General features: G+C 37.3%; 1 protein-coding gene across 4 annotated transcripts in view; it reads right to left on the reverse strand.

Moving 5' to 3' along the window:
- The window catches only part of LOC123559586 (PTB domain-containing engulfment adapter protein 1-like), a 228,074-nt gene that overhangs the window by 166,381 nt on the left and 44,687 nt on the right, over positions 1-17,006 (reverse strand). For 3 of the 4 annotated variants that reach the window (XM_045351536.2, XM_053552557.1, XM_045351535.2), the window contains exon 2: positions 15,408-15,528. The gene's annotated coding sequence lies outside the window, so the exon portion shown is untranslated. The remainder of the gene's footprint in view (positions 1-15,407; positions 15,529-17,006) is intronic. The other variant, XM_053552558.1, reaches the window with a different exon arrangement.

The following is a 17,006-nucleotide window of genomic DNA, read 5'->3' on the forward strand; positions in this document are numbered from 1 at the left end:
GAAGAAGGGAAAGACAATTCACATTATCTAGTCTGTAAAACACTGGTCTTTCACAAGCACCTTATTTTTGCTATTATATTCACTGACAAGAGAATTCAAAGTTTTGGTGTAAAGATTGTATCAGAATATTATATCCAGATACATTTCCAGTTTCACTTTTCACAACACTGTGAATTCAACTTTTCTTGAATAAATAAAATAAAACAAATTAGAGCAAATTTGTAAAAAGTTTGCACAAACTGAAACTGTTATACAGTATGCATGTTTCAAGCAAATATCACAAGATATTTTTTGTTTGGAGAGTTATTCTGTCCTCAATTCACAAATATAAAATACATTATGTCTGACTTCCTGCAGAATGAACAGTCAAACCTGTCTATATAGACTATCTTCTCAAGAGTCAATCAGTGGTCAGTGGGTGAAAAACTTCAGAGACATTTAATAGGATACACTAAAACAATAGAAATTAATGGTCTTTAGAGCCAAATGGTCTGTGTCCACAGTCTTTACCTAGAATTTGACTGCATATATACTTAATGGAAACCATTCAAATATTTTTCTATGCTATCAAAATGACTCCTTTAATGCACACAATTAATGACTTTACATTTAATAAAGTTGTATTGTTTATTGAACTGACTCTATTCTTCAAACATCAAAGTTCTCACATTCTAAATCAATACTTTGTAAAATGGCTACATATATTTAAGTATTCTTTTCCTACATAATAAATCACAATATGGAAGGTAAACAACTCTTTCCAAAACAGTATAAATCCAATTTGAATTACTTCCCCTGATCAACAATTTCTTATACCCTTTAACTATTGCCCAGAAATAACAGGCCACTATCAGAAAGAGTATTTATGATATTTGTTATCAAAGAAATCACATTTTTATATTAAAATTTAACTGAAGATCTTGTATATTCTCCAAATAACCTACCATCTATAAGTCATGATTTGTGAAAAAAAATTCTGATCAAAGAGTCTTCTTTCTTTCAGATGGTTGACAGACGACAGACATCCAACAATCCTAAAAAACTCACCATGAGAACTTTGTGATTAAATGTTATTAAGTAATTAAAAGGCAACAACTCATAATAAATTGATTTTAAAACAAGAGCTGCCGGAGGACAGCAACCCTTGACTATTCAATAGCCTTGTCAATTGAATTAATATTAAAAGAGAACAATAGGACCATAATGGCCCTATATCGCTCACCTGAGTTTAGTTGCTTGTGCCCCCCACACCCAGTTTTAACCCCAGGGGGATAATTTGAACAATCTTGGTAAAGGACTACCACACGATGCTACATACCAACAAGACGCTTTTGTAGTCTTCCCCAATGCATAGTAGTAATAGGCAAGAAGTCAATAGGGGACAAGAGTGAAAGTCAAAAGAGACACTAATGGCTGGCTGCAGTAAGGATCATTTACTCGGCATGTCCAACCATCCCACAAACATTCTGGGCCTATTGGTTCTCAAGTAATGAACTTGAAATGGTTTTCCATGTTCAGGCCCCTGTGACCTTGACCTTTGATCGGGTAATCCCAAAAGAATTAGGGGTCATCTACTCTGCATCTCAAATCACCCTATGAAGTTTCAACTTTCTGGGTCAAGTGGTTCTCCAGTTATTAATGGGAAAGAGTTTTTCATGTTCAGGCCCTTGTGACCTTGACCTTTGCTCAAGTGACTTCAAAAACAATAAGGGTCATCTACTCTGTAAGTCATATCATCCTATGAAGTTTGAAGGTTCTGACTCAAATAGTTCTCAAGTTATTGACTGGAAAACCGTTTTCCATGTTCTGGTCCCTGTGACCTTGACCTTTGATCAAGTGACCCAAAAAATCAACAGGGGTCATCTACTCTATATGTCCAATCATCCTATTAAGTTTCAACATCTTGGGTCAAGTTGTTCTCAAGTTATTAATCAGAAAGGTTTTCCATGTTCAGGCCCCTATGACCAAAGTGGGCCTAAGTCACTCACATGAGGCCAACTTTGACCTAATTAGATCTTGCTTGTGACAAAGTATTAAATTTAAACAAGAGGGCCATGATGGCCCTATATCGTTCACCTGTTATCATTGCACTTGAGGACAAGAAGGTCCTCAGAAAAAATATTTAAGTCCAAAGGACAGGAACAACAAAGGGAAGAAATTTAACCAAAAAGAAAAAAAAATCTTACAAGGTATAGATATGTCATATACACCTAAAAATTGGAGGTACCATCCATGTTGTACCACGGAAAAGTGGTCTCGGTTTTTCCCTACGGCCAATAATAAAAAAGTTACTAAAAATAAGCTATTTATAGTAACGTAAAAGTGAAGTAATTAAAAAAAAATATTGTAAGTGAACAAAAGAAGGATCTTCCAAATAAATCTGTTGACATAAATGAAATTTCAGATCAGTATCTTCATTAGTTATGGAGATATACCCATTTTAATTTGAAATAAAGGGAGGTAATTTGACATAAAATCAGTCCATAGTTACCTACCCTGATTGTCTCAGTCCAACTAATAACAATAATGAAATTTCAAATAAGTCCTATAAGTACTTACTGATATAAATCCATTTTGATTACAATCAGGGGAGGTAATCAGATATAAAATAACTCTGGAACCTACAATTGGATCTGATTTGTCATTGAATCCAAGATTTAATGTTGTTGAAGATATTTTGGAAGTTTGTATCAAATTAAAACCATAAATGAAGTCTCTATATGGCTGCAAAAGCCAAAACAGCCAATTTTGGACCTTTAAGGGGCCATAACTCTGGAACCCATGAAGGAATCTCGCCAGTTCAAGACAGGAAGCAAGATCTTGTGGTGATACAAGTTGTGTGCAAGTTTGGTTAAAATCAAATCATAAATGAAGCTGCTATTGTGTAGACAAGGTCAAAATAGCTAATTTTGGCCCTTTCAGGGGCCATAACTTTGGAACCCATTATGGGATCTGGCCGGTTCAAGAAAGGAACCGAGATCTTATGGTGACACAAGTTTTGTGCAAGTTTAGTTAAATTCAAATCATAAATGAAGCTGCTATTGTGCAGACAAGGTCAAAATAGCTAATTCTGGTCGTATCAGGGGCCATAACTCTGGAACCCATAATGGAATCTCGCCAGTTCAAGAAAGGAACCAGGATCTTATGGTGATACAAGTTGTGTGCAAGTTTGGTTAAAATAAAATCATAAATGAAGTTGCTATAGTGCAGACAAGGTCAAAATAGGTAATTCTGGCCCTTTCAGGGGCCATAACTCTGGAACCCATGATGGAATCTGGCCAGTTTAAAAAAGGAACCAAGATCTTATGGTGATACAAGTTGTGTGCAAGTTTGGTTAAAATCAAATCATAAATAAAGCTGCTACTGTGCAGACAAGGTCAAAATAGCTAATTTTGGCCCTTTCAGGGGCCATAACTCTGGAACCCATAATGGGATCTGGCCAGTACAAGAAAGGAACCGAGATCTTTTGGTGATACAAGTTGTGTGCAAGTTTGGTTAAAATAAAATCATAAATGAAACCACTATCATGCAGACAAGAAATTGTTGACGGACGCACGCACGGACGCACGGACACACGACGGACCAAGGGTGATCACAAAAGCTCACCTTGTCACTCTGTGACAGGTGAGCTAAAAAGAAATTAGATTTTTTTTAAGAATCAATTAAAAAGGACTTTTAAAAGTATTTCTATTTTTCGGCGACGCCGTCTAAATTCATTTTCGTTACCTATGCCACGTGACCTCAGTTTGCAGATCAAACTACTTGATAACACATTATAGATAATTTATCAAAATGGAAGATTGTCAATTTCTTTCACTCTGTTGATTGAGCTACGCTGAGTGAAATGTAGACAAAGCGTTTATCCTAAACGACGCTGTTCACAGTTTTAAAGCTAACTTTGGCTCAGTATATTTAGCAACAATATTGATGTATCTCAAAATGATAAGTAAGTTTAATAAATATGATAAAAACCTGTTCAAGCACCAACATATATCAAATTAAAGAAAGAAGCTGAATACGGTCTGCGTATCACATGAATAAGGGTGTAATAAGAGTCTTTTATGTAGAGAAGTGCTTTTTAAAAGATTTTCCTTGTTACAATTGTCGTCTGTATATGAAAAGGTTTCTTGCTTTTGTGACTTATTAGATTGCATATTAAAATGAGTACTTGTTTGCTTTGATATAATTGTTATAAATTATTTAACTGATTTTTTATATATGAATATTTTTCTTTAGTATGGTATGCAAATATTGAACTCAGTTGAAATCTGTTTTATTATATATATGCTATATAATGACTGAATCTCATTACACTGAAATGAAGGTACGCTGCATACAGTTTATCTATGTGATATCACTACGGTCAAACTTTGCTTATGAAACAGAAATTACTGAAATAATTACAATTGTATGTTTTACTTGACCTTCACTTTTTTTATGGGTGTGACGTCATTGTCCAAAGATTCATGAATAGCGAATATGCATTTGTTAAAGCGGGATCAGTTGGCCTATTTTAGAAATAAATAAAAATAATAAATAAAAAAAATTCTTTAATTGATTTTTTCTCATGTATTCTAATCAAACTTGATTTGTAGCATCTTTATTAGGCCCGCAGCCAACTTTGTTCATCTGGGACATTTAACCCCTTTTAGGGGCTGCTAGAGCTAAAACTAGAAATGCCTTTATACAGCGTCTCATGAACAGCTTGGTGGATCTTTGTCATACTTGGTCTGGAGCATCATTATAAGGTCCTCTTCCAAATTTATTTATATAGGAACTTGGGCCCTATAAGGGACCACTATAGCTAAAAGTAGACATGCCTTTCTTCGCATTAACCACTAAAATGTAATGGATTTTTATCAAACTCGATGTGTAACAATATCGTAAGGTCTCCTGCTATTTTGTTACAAATGGAGATAGGGACCAATTTAGCTAAAAATATAAACACGTTTAATGACCTCTTCTCATGAACCGCTTCATGAATCTCCATCAAACTGCTACTGTAATTATTTGTCTAAGGATAAACGAAACAAAATTGCAACCCTACGAAACCTTTGCGAAAAATGAAAAGAGAACCATTTAAATTGTTGAAGTGCGGTGTTTAGTTTTGCAATTTGAAAAATGTTAGATGAAAGATGAATGTTAGATGAAAAATTCATAAACTTCTTTCCTTATTACAATTCGCCGACCATCATTTTTAAAGATATTTCTTGTTAGCTCTATTGGCCCCTAAAAGGGGCCAAGTGCCCCCCCATTTGAACAAACTTGGGAGAGGACCAAATAATTATGCTACATACCAAGTTTGATGAAGATCCATCAGAAGCAGTTCATGATAAGAAGTTGTTTAAAAGGTATTTCTATTTTTAGCTGTAGCGGCCCCTAAAAGGGGCCTTGTGCCCCGATTTGAATTTGTGAGAGGACCTTATAATGATGCTACAGACCAAGTTTGATGAAGATCCATTATGCGGTTCATGAGAAGAAGTTGTTTAAAGTTTTTTTCTATTTTTAGCTCTAGCGGCCCCTAAAAGGGGCCAAGTGCCCCCATTTCAACAAACTTGGAAGAGGACCATATAACAATGCTACAGACCAAGTCTGATGAAGATCCATCAAGCGGTTCATGAGAAGAAGTTGTTTAAACATATTTCTATTTTTAACCCTCTAGCAGCCCCTAAAAGGGGCCAAGTGCCCCCATTTGTATAAATTTGATAGAGGACCATATAATGATGCTAAGGACTAAGTTTGATGAAGATCAATCCAACGGTTCATAAGAAGTCGTTTAAATATATTTCTATTTTTAGCTCTAGCGGCCCCTAAAAGGGGCCAAGTGCCCCCATTTGAACAAATTTGGGAGAGGATCTTATAATGATGCTACAGACCAAGGTTGATGAAGATCCATCAAGCGGTTCATAAGAAGTCGTTTAAAGGTTTTTCTATTTTTAGCTCTAGCAGCCCCTAAAAGGGGCCAAGTGCCCCCATTTGAACAAACTTGAAAGAGGACCTTATAATGATGCTACAGACCAAGTTTGATGAAGATCCATCAATTGGTTCATGAGAAGAAGTCGTTTAAAGGTTTTTCTATTTTTAGCTCTAGCGGCCCCTAAAAGGGGCCAAGTGCCCCCATTTGAATAAATTTGGGAGAGGACCTTATAATGATATTACAGACAAAGTTTGATGAAGATCCATCAAGCAGTTCATAAGAAGAAGTTGTTTAAAAGTTTTTCTATTTTTAGCTCTAGCAGCCCCTAAAATGGGCCAAGTGCCCCCATTTGTATAAATTTGAAGGAGGACCTTATAATCATGCTACAGACCAAGTCTGATGAAGATCCATCAAGCGGTTCATGAGAAGAAGTCGTTTAAAGGTTTTTCTATTTTTAGCTCTAGTGGCCTCTAAAAGGGGCCAAATGCCCCCATTCGAACAACTTGATAGAGAACCTCACCAGGATGCTACAGACCGAATTTGGTGTTATTGTGACCAGTAGTTTCAGAGGAGAAGATGTTTACCTAAAAATGTGGACGACGGACGACAGACAATGGGAGCCGAACCATCTACCCTACACGAATTGCTCACCCTGAACCTTCAGTTTAGGTGAGCTAATAATAGGGGTCGTCTACTCTGTAAGTCCTATTTCTCTATGAAGTCTGAAGGTTCTAGGTCAAATGGTTCTCCAGTTATTGATCGAAAATGAAGTGTGACAGACAAATGGCCCCTGTGACCTTGACCTTTGATGGAGTGACTCAAAAAACAATTGGGGTCATCATCTACTCTGTAAGTTCTATCACCTTATAAGGTTTGAAGGTTAAAGGTCAAATGGTTTTCAAGTTACTGATTGGAAATGGATTTCCATGTTCTGGTCCCTGTGACCTTTCATGGAGTGACCCCAAAATCAATCAGGGTCATCTACTCTGCATGTCTAACCATCCTATGAAGTTTCAACATTCTGGGTAAAGTGGTTCTCAAATTATTGACCGGCAATGGTTTTCCAGGTTCAGGCCCCTGTGACCTTGACCTTTAACAGAGTGACCCCAAAATCAATATGGGTCACTTACTCTGCGTGTCCAATCATTCTATGAAGTTTCAACATTCTAGGTCAAGTGGTTCTCAAGTTATTGATCGAAAATGGGTCTCCATGTTCATACCCCTGTGACCTTGACCTTTGATGGAGTGACCCCAACAAGAGGGTCATGATGACCCTATATCGCTCACCTGTTATATTTGGCTTTGAAATCATCAAGATAAATTTTCTGACCAAGTTTGAAGAAGATAGGATCATAAATGTTGCTTTTACAGTGTAAACAAGCTTTTCCTTTGATATGAGTGGTGCCCCATGTGGTTCTAGGACGGTGTGTGTATGAAAAGAATTGGAACCACTGCCTTACCCTTGCATGATCGTAAGAGGTGACTAATAGGGTCTTAACACTTGGTTTTGCTGTAACTCTGTGATTCCAGCAGGTATGCAAATTTTAATTCACTACCTCATGTTTTTATTTCGATGTAAATGAGATGTGAAACCAAAATTTGTAGTCCTGTTTGGCGCCATACAACCTATACTGTGTTGGTGCACCGTAAAACCCAAACAAATAAATAAATAAATGCTTTGAGTGGTGTCCTAGTTTTTGACCCAACATTCGAACTTGGCTGAGGAATCATCAAGATAAACATTCTTACCAAGTTTCATGCAGATAGGTTCATCAATATGGCCTCTAGTGTTAACAAGCTTTTCCTTTGATTTGAGCTGGTGACCTAGTTTTTGACCCACATGACCCAGTTTTGAACTTGGCCTAGAAATTATCAAGATAAACATTCTCACCAAGTTTCATGAAGATAGGGTCATAAATATGGCCTCTAGGGTGTTAACAAGCTTCTCCTTTGATTTGACCGGGTGACCTAGTTAATGATCCCACATGACCTAGTTTCTAATTTGGCCTAGAGATAATCAAGATAAACATTTCAGGGGCAGTAACTCTAGAACTCATGATGGAATCTAGCTGGTTTTTGAAAGCAACTGAGATCTTACTGTAACTTAAGTTGTGCGTAAGTTTGGTTAAAATCAAATGTAAACTGTTACTTCTATTGTGTGAAAATTAACAACAGTTAATGTTAAGATTAAATTGCGTACACGCTCACAAATGAACTATTCCGAAAATATCTCAGTATATTGTTGTTTCATTTATGTATAGCTTGTATGCATGATGCCAAAGAGACTCAACATGTCAGGTATAGACTTACAATTTTTGTATCTATCGATTTTGTAGTAATAATAAGACTTGTGGAAACATTTTCCATAATAAACTATATAGGTACTACAGTTGACATTATCATAAGAACATTGCATAGTGTTTATTATATAAACATGAATAAAACTGCCATTAAAATGGGGATATGCAATGACTATTTTAGGTCTGCAACCTGCATACATGCAACTGACTGGAGACGCGAAGTTTTAAACAAGAGGGTCATGATGACCCTGGATCGCTCACCTGAGTAATATGAGCTACATATTTCAAATGTCCAACTGATGCTAAAATACATGTATTAAGAAAGCAGGTAAGTAGGTCACATCATGGTCACTGAAAGTCAGTTTTAAGCTGAATATGTCATTCATATTTCAACACTGTATCCTAAACAAGAGGGCCATGATGGCCCTATATGGCTCACCTGAGTCTAGTTGCTTGCTTAAAAAAATTTCTTTGCTTAAGCTTCACTAACAAAAACTAAGTGAGTAGATCATGGTAAAGATTATTCAAGAAAACTACTGACATCTGTTTAACAAGAGGACCATGATGGTCCTGAATCGCTCACCTCTTCCCACATGACCCAGTTTTGAGTATGACGTCGTTTTTTCTATTATTTGACATAGTGACCTAGTTTTTGAGCTCATGTGACCCAGTTTTGAACTTGACCTAGATATTATCAAGATAAAAATTCTGACCAATTTTCATGAAGATCCATTGAAAAATATGGTCTCTAGAGGTCACAAGGTTTTTCTATTATTTGACCTATTGACCTAGTTTTCGAAGGTACGTGACCCTGTTTTGAACTTTACCTAGATATCATCAAGGTGAACATTCTCACTAATTTTCATGAAGATCTCATGAAAAAGATGGCCTCTAGAGAGGTCACAAGGTTTTTCTATTTTTATACCTACTGGCCTAGGTTTTGACCGCACGTTACCCAGTTTCGAAACTTGACCTAGATATCATCAAGGTGAACATTCAGATCAATTTTCATGAAGATCCATTGAAAAATATGGCCTCTAGAGAGGTCACAACGTTTTTTCATTATTTGACCTACTTTTTGACTGCACATGACCCACTTTCGAACTTGACCTAGATATTATCAAGATGAACATTCTGACCAATTTTTATGGAGCTAGAGAGGTCACAAGGTTTTTCTATTTTTAGACCTACTGACCTAGTTTTTGACCGCATGTGACCCTGTTTCGAACTTGACCTAGATATCATCAAGATGAACATTCAGACCAACTTTCATACAGATCCCATGAAAAATATGGCCTTTAGAGAGGTCACAAGGTTTTTCTATTATTTGACCTACTGACCTAGTTTTTGAAGGCACGTGACCCAGTTTCGAACTTGACCTAGATATCATCAAGATAAACATTCTGACCAACTTTCATAAAGATCGCACAAAAAATGTGACCTCTAGAATGGTCACAAGCAAAAGTTTACGGACGGACGGACGCACGGACGGACAACGGACGCTGCGTGATAACAAAAGCTCACCTTGTCACTATGTGACAGGTGAGCTAAAAATTAAACGGGTGGTCCAAATTTCTTTGCTGTAGCTTCAAAATCAAGAAAGTAGGTCAGTAGTTCAGGGTTAAGAATATCAAAGATGAGTATTGAAATCAATATCAAAATTTAAAAACGTGGTCCAAATTTCTATGCTGTACCTTCAAAAACAAGAAAGTAGGTCAGAGGGTGATGATTAAGACAATTCAAGATAAATATTGAAATCTGCATCAAACATTATGCATGTAGTCCAAATTTCTTTGCCACTGCTTCAAAAACAAGTAAGTCTTTGTAAAACAAGGGACCACCCGGACGTAGACCTCAGGGTCATAATTTAAACATGCTTGGTAGAGAATCACTAGAGCATAACACATACTAAATATCTAAGCTCAGGGCCTTATGGTTTAAGACAAGAATATTTTTAAAGGTTTTTACCTGTACAAGTTTGTTTAAACTACATACTCTCCCCCCCCCCCCCCCCCCCCCCCCCCCCACACACACACATCCGGCACGGGCCCATATTTGAACCCAGGGGGATAATTTAAATTATCTTGTAATTTCAGATCAGTATCTTCGTAAGTTACGGAGATATACCCATTTTAGTTTGAAACAAGTGAATGAAGTATTGCCATGCAATACAAAGTCCCCTACTGGAAGGCACCTAATTTTTTCTACTGCAGTATAACATAATGAACTGATATCTGTCAATGATGTATAAACAATATTGTACTACATATACAATATGTTATAACATTATAACAACACACTTGGATTAAAATGTGCATATATAAAAACCCACAGTTGTTTTCATATTGAATTTTTTTGGCTGATTATAAAAATGTTATCATGTAAGTTATTTATAGTAACAACAAAGGGAAATAAATCTTTAAAAAAAAAAAAAAAAAAAAAAAAATTAATAAATAAGTCCACAAGAAACTCTTTACCAGGTAGAGATAGGTCAAAATACACCTAAAAATTGGATGTAACATGCATGCTGTACCACAGAAAAGTGGTCTCGATTTTTCTCTACTGCCAGTAATAAAAAAGTTACAATAAAAAACTATTTATAGTAACAACAAAGGGATGTAATTCTAAAAACAAGGGTGCCTCATGGTGGTGAACATTTGGTCCAAGTTACATCAAAATCCCTCCATGCATGAAGAAGAAATGTTCCATACAAAGTCATTCTTGAATTTGACCTTTGACTTCTAAATATGACCTTGACCTTAGACCTAGGGACTGGTTCTTGCGCATGACATGTTGTCTCATCCAGGGGAATATTTGTGCCAACTGATATCTAAATCCTGCTTTGCATGACAAAGTTATAGACCGGACAGGAAAAAAATCCTCTTGACCTTTGATCTCAAAGTGTGACCTTGACCTTTAAGCTAGGGTACTGGGGGTTGCGCATGACATGTCGTCTCATCATGGGAAACATTTGTGCCAAGTAATATTAAAATCCCTTCATGGATGGCAGAGTTATGGACGGGACAGGAAAAAAACTCTGTTGACCTTTGACCCCCAATTGTGACCTTGACCTTTGAGCTAGGGGTCCAGGATTTGCGCATGACACGTCGTCTCATCATGGGGAACACTTGTGCTAAGTAATATTAAAATCCCTTAATGAATGTCAGAGTTATGGACCGGACACGAAACAGACCCTGTTCATGCTATGTTAACATTTGATTGCTAAGTGTGACCTTGACCTTTGAGCTAGGCGTCTGAAAGTTGTGCATGACATATCGTCTTATTATGAGGTACATTTGTGCCAAGTAATATTAAAATCCCTTCATAGATGGGAGAGTTATGGACCGGACAGGAAAAAAACCTTGTTGACCTTTGACCTCCAATTGTGACCTTGACCTTTAAGCTAGGGTCCAGGTTTTGCGCATGACACGTCGTCTCCTCATGGGAACATTTGTGCCAAGTAATATTAAAATCTCTTCATGGATGGGAGAGTTATGGACCGGACAGGAAAAAAGCCCTGTTGACCTTTGACCTCCAATTGTGACCTTGACCTTTGAGCTAGGGGTCCGGGATTTGCGCACGACACATCATCTCATCATGGGGAACATTTGTGCCAAGTAATACTAAAATCCCTTCAAGGATGGGGGAGTTGTGGACCGGACAGGAAAAAGCCCTGTTGACCTTTGACCTCCTATTGTGGCCTTGACCTTTGAGCTAGGGGTCTGGTTTTGCGCATGACACGTCGTCTCATCATGGGGAACATTTGTGCCAAGTAATATTAAAATCCCTTCATGGATGACAGAGTTATGGACCGGACACGAAATTGCGGACGGACGGAATGACGGAATGACAGAATGACGGAATGACGGAAAGACGGAATGACGGAATGACGGAAAAGAGCATTCCTATAGTCCCCAAAACTGGTTTTCAACCAGTAGGGGACTAATAAAGGGAGGTAATTTGACATAAAATCAGTCCAGTGTTATCTACCCTGACTGTCTCAGTCCAACTAATGACAATAATGAAATTTCAAATGAGTCCTATTAGTTACTTACTGATATAAATCTATTTTGATTAAAATCAGGGGAGGTAATCAGATATAAAATAACTCCAGAACCTATGACTGAATCTGAAAGATTCATCATGGAATCCAAGATTTATTGTTGCTGAAGATATTTTGCAAGTTTGTATCAAATCAAACCATAAATGTCAAGTCTCTATACGGCTGCAAAAGCCAAAATAGCAAATTTCGGACCTATAAGGGGCCATAACTCTAGAACCCATGATGGGATCTGGCCAATTTTCGAAAAGATCAGAGATATGATGCCAATACAAGTTGTGTGCAAGTTTGATTAAAGTTGATTGCAAAATGTTGTATCTATCGTGTTCACGAGCCAAAAATGGCAAATGCTGGCCCTTTAAGGGGCCATAACTCTGGAACCCATGACGGGATCTAGCCAGTTTTCGAAAAAAAAACGAGATATTATGCCAATACAACTTGTGTGAAAGTTTGAATAAGGTTGATTGCAAAATGTGGTCTCTATCATCAAATTTTGGCCCCTTTAAGGGGCCATAACTCTGGAACCCATGATGGGATCTGGCCAGTTTTTGAAAGGAACCGAGATATTATGCCAGTACAAGTTGTGTGCAAGTTTGATTAAAATTGATTGCAAACTGTGGTCTTTATCGTGTTCAATAGAAATTGTGAACAGACAACGAACGGACAAAAGGCGATCACAAAAGCTCACCTTGTCACTACGTGACAGGTGAGCTAACAAAACATAACACTTTTTGGGTGACGACAATGTCTTTAAAACATTTTAGCTGGAAACATCTTCGTCACATTCAGAAAACATACAATGGTTCATTCATGTACTGGTAAAAGTTAATTCATTTAATGCAAAATTTAATTTAGATTTACTTCTCAGGTCTGGTTTACTAAACTCCACTTGTTTAATGTTAAATGTCTGAATATAAAGGAAACAAGAAACGCGGCAATGCCACGAAACCAGGTTTTCAACACTTTTCATAAGAATAAAAAAGTATACTGAATCACAGTGCACCACTTTAAAGCACAACTCTAACCCTAACCCTAACCTAACCCTAAACCCTAACCCTATTTTTAGTAACAATGACCTTGACCTTGATCCCAGAAACCCCAAAATCTATCCCAAGCTACAACTTTATATAAGTTTTCTATACACCAAGTTTCATCATGATAGCTCATTCCTAAGTTAAGTTATTGACCGGAAACCCTTTTTCTATTTTAAGTAACAGTGACCTTGACCTTGACCCCAGAAACCCCAAAATCAATCCCAGCCTTTGTCTTGATATAAGCTACATACATACCAAGTTTTATTCAAATATCTTTACCGAAACAAAAGTTATTGACCGGAAACACCAGTTTGACGCACCGCCCGCCCGACCAACGACATACCCCAATCTAATAACTAAGGTTTTCCTTGAAAACCTGGTTAACAAAGAAAAATAAGTAGTTTTGATTATCATTTCATGGCAATAATGACAATTTGTATGCAAATAGAATTAAGTATGGCAAACTTCATTACACTCTCGATCGACAAATGTATTAAGAATATTTTCAACTTTGTTCCCGGATACAAAAAGTAACATGTAAAAATAAGTGAATGAAGTATTGCCATGCAATACAAAGTCTCCTACTGAAAGGCACCTAATTTTCTCTACTGCAGTATAGCATAATGAACTGATATCAGATTCTGTCAATGATGTATAAACAATATGTACAGTATGTTATAAACAAAAGACTTGGATTAAAATTTGTACATATAAAACCCTATAATTGTTTTCATATAGCATTTTTGGCCGATTATCAAAAAGGTAACGTTATTTATAGTTACAAAAAAAAAATAAAACAAGAGCTGTCTCCATAGGATGACACATGCCCCCGATGGCACTTTGAATGAATAGTTATGGCCGATGTTAGAGTTTAGGACCTTTGACCTACGGACCTGGGTCTTGCGCACGACACGTCGTCTTACTGTGGTACACACTCATGCCCAATAATTTTAAAATCCATGCATGAATGACAAAGATATGGACCGGACACGCCCATCAATGCACTATCATGAAATATGACCTTTAACGTCTAAGTGTGACCTTGACCTTTGAGCTACGGACCTGGGTCTTGCGCGCGACACGTCGTCTTACTGTGGTACACATTCATGCCAAGTTATCTGAAAATCCATCCAATTGTGACCTTGACCTTTGAGCTAGGGGTCCGAGTTTTGTGCATGACACGCCATCTCATCATGGGGAACATTTGTGTCAAGTAATATTAAAATAACTTCATGGATGACAGAGTTATGGACCGGACACGAAAAAGACCCTGTTCATGCCATGTTAACATTTGACTGCCAAGTGTGACCTTGACCTTTGAACCAGGGGTCTGAAAGTTGTGCATGACACATCGTCTTGTAATGAGGTACATTTGTGCCAAGTAATATTAAAATCCCTTCATGGATGACAGAGTTCTTGACCCGACAGGAAAAAAGCTCTGTTGACCTTTGACCTCAAATTGTGACCTTGACCTTTCAGCTAGGGGTCCGAATTTTAGGCATGACATGTCGTCTCGTCATGGGGAACATTTGTGCCAAGTGATATTAAAATCCCTTCATGGATGACAGAGTTATGGACTGGACATGAAACAGACCCTGTTCATGCCATGTTAACATTTGACTGCCAAGTGTGACCTTGACCTTTGAGGTAGGGGTCTGAAAGTTGTGCACGACACATCGTCTTATTATGAGGTACATTTGTGCCAAGTAATATTAAAATCCCTTCATGGATGGCAGAGTTATGGACTGGACAGGAAAAAGCCCTGTTGACCTTTGACCTCAAATTGTGACCTTGACCTTTCAGCTAGGGGTCTGGGTTTTGCGCATGACATGTCGTCTCATCATGGAAAACATTTGTGCCAAGTAATATTAAAATCCCTTCATGGATGACAGAGTTATGGACCGTACATGAAATTGCGGATGGACAGACGGACGGAAGCACATTCCTATAGTCCCTGAAACTGGTTTTCAAGCAGTAGGGGACTAATAAAAATTTACTTTTCATGTAATAAGAATGTCACTGAATTCATTTACAACTACTAATAAGTTGTCACTGATATCAATGCGTAACACAACATAAATATGTTATTAACTTACCAGTGCTCATGGGTTTAAAGCCATTTACTATGATATCTGATAGTTGTAGTATGTATCCCAGATATCAGCAACATCCGATTTCACAAAAAATGTTTCATATCCTGTCTGAAGAATATCTACTCTGAAATGAACAAAAACTTAATTCCATAGTTTTAGCCAAATCATGGGGGCATGGTTTTTGTGGAGATAAAAGGTATAGTATATAGAATTCTAATTGTTCATCCTGGACTGAAGCATTCATGAAATCCATAAGAATTAGTTCACCTGGCATGAACATTAATGATATCACAATATCAGTGCTGGATTTCACTATAACATTATAACTGAAAATAACACCCCAAAGTGTAACCTTGACCTTTGGGCTAAAGGTCTGAGTAGTGCAGGTGACATACGATAAATGTTTGTGCCAACTTAGTAAGTAACAAAACTGATCAGACAAAAAATAGATGGACTTGCAACCAGGTGTTAACCTATGGTCCTCAAAATGTTAATATTCTGAGTGAAGTCATTCTTCCATGTGTATAGATTATGTAACTATTTTTTCTATTTAAGGTAGTTCTGCATGTTTGATAAACCGAAGTGATGGCGTGACGTCGTTTATTAAAAAAAAACGTAGAATAAAGCCTGGATTTGGCATACGGAAATGAAAATAATTTTATGACAACCTGTGAGTAAATTTATTTCAATGGCACTGTTACTATCTTTCTAAAGTTAAAATATGATATTTAAAACATCTAACACCTTAAATAATTCAAAATAATGTCTGAAAAATAACCTGTATGTGTGGTTCACTTGTATCATGTTCAAATATCTCAAAAATAAGAACACAGACCTATACATTTTATTTCACTACATAATAGGCCATAATGTTTATCATTACAAGAGCTCGTAGAACACGAAATGCCCCCCTTGATGCATTCAGTAATTGCACAAGGAACAGAAATTATTTGGTCAATGTACACAAAAGTTTTACTATTCTGGGTCAAAGTGACCTTGACCATTGACCTACTGACCTAAAAAATCAATAGGGTCATCTGCTGGTCATGATCAACCTCCCTATTAAGTTTCGTGATCCTAAGCCCAAGCATTCTCAAGTTATTGTCCTGAAACGGTTTAACTGTTCTGGGTCACTTTGACCTTGACCTTTGACTTACTGACCTCAAAATCAATAGGGGTCATCTGCTGGTCCCCCCTATCAAGTTTCGTGATCCTAGGCCCAAGTATTCTGAAGTTATTGTCCGAAAAAGGTTTAACTGTTCCGAGTTACTTTGACTTTGACCTTGACCTTTGACCTACTGACCTCAAAATCAATAGGTGTCATCTGCTGGTCATGACCAACCTCCCTATCAACTTTCATGATCCTAGACCCAAGAGTTCTTAAGTAATCATCCAGAAATCGCTTAACTGTTCTGGGTCGCTGTGACCTTTGACCTACTGACCTCAAAATCAATAGGGATCATCTGCTGGTCATGAACAACCTCCCTATCAAATTTCCTGATCATAGACACAGGCATTCTTGAGTTATCATCCGGAAACCGTTTAACTGTTCCAGGTCACTGAGACCTTGATCTTTGACCTACTGGCCTCAAAATCCATAGG

Source organism: Mercenaria mercenaria, chromosome 10 (assembly GCF_021730395.1).
Source record: "Mercenaria mercenaria strain notata chromosome 10, MADL_Memer_1, whole genome shotgun sequence".
NCBI lineage: Eukaryota > Metazoa > Mollusca > Bivalvia > Venerida > Veneridae > Mercenaria > Mercenaria mercenaria.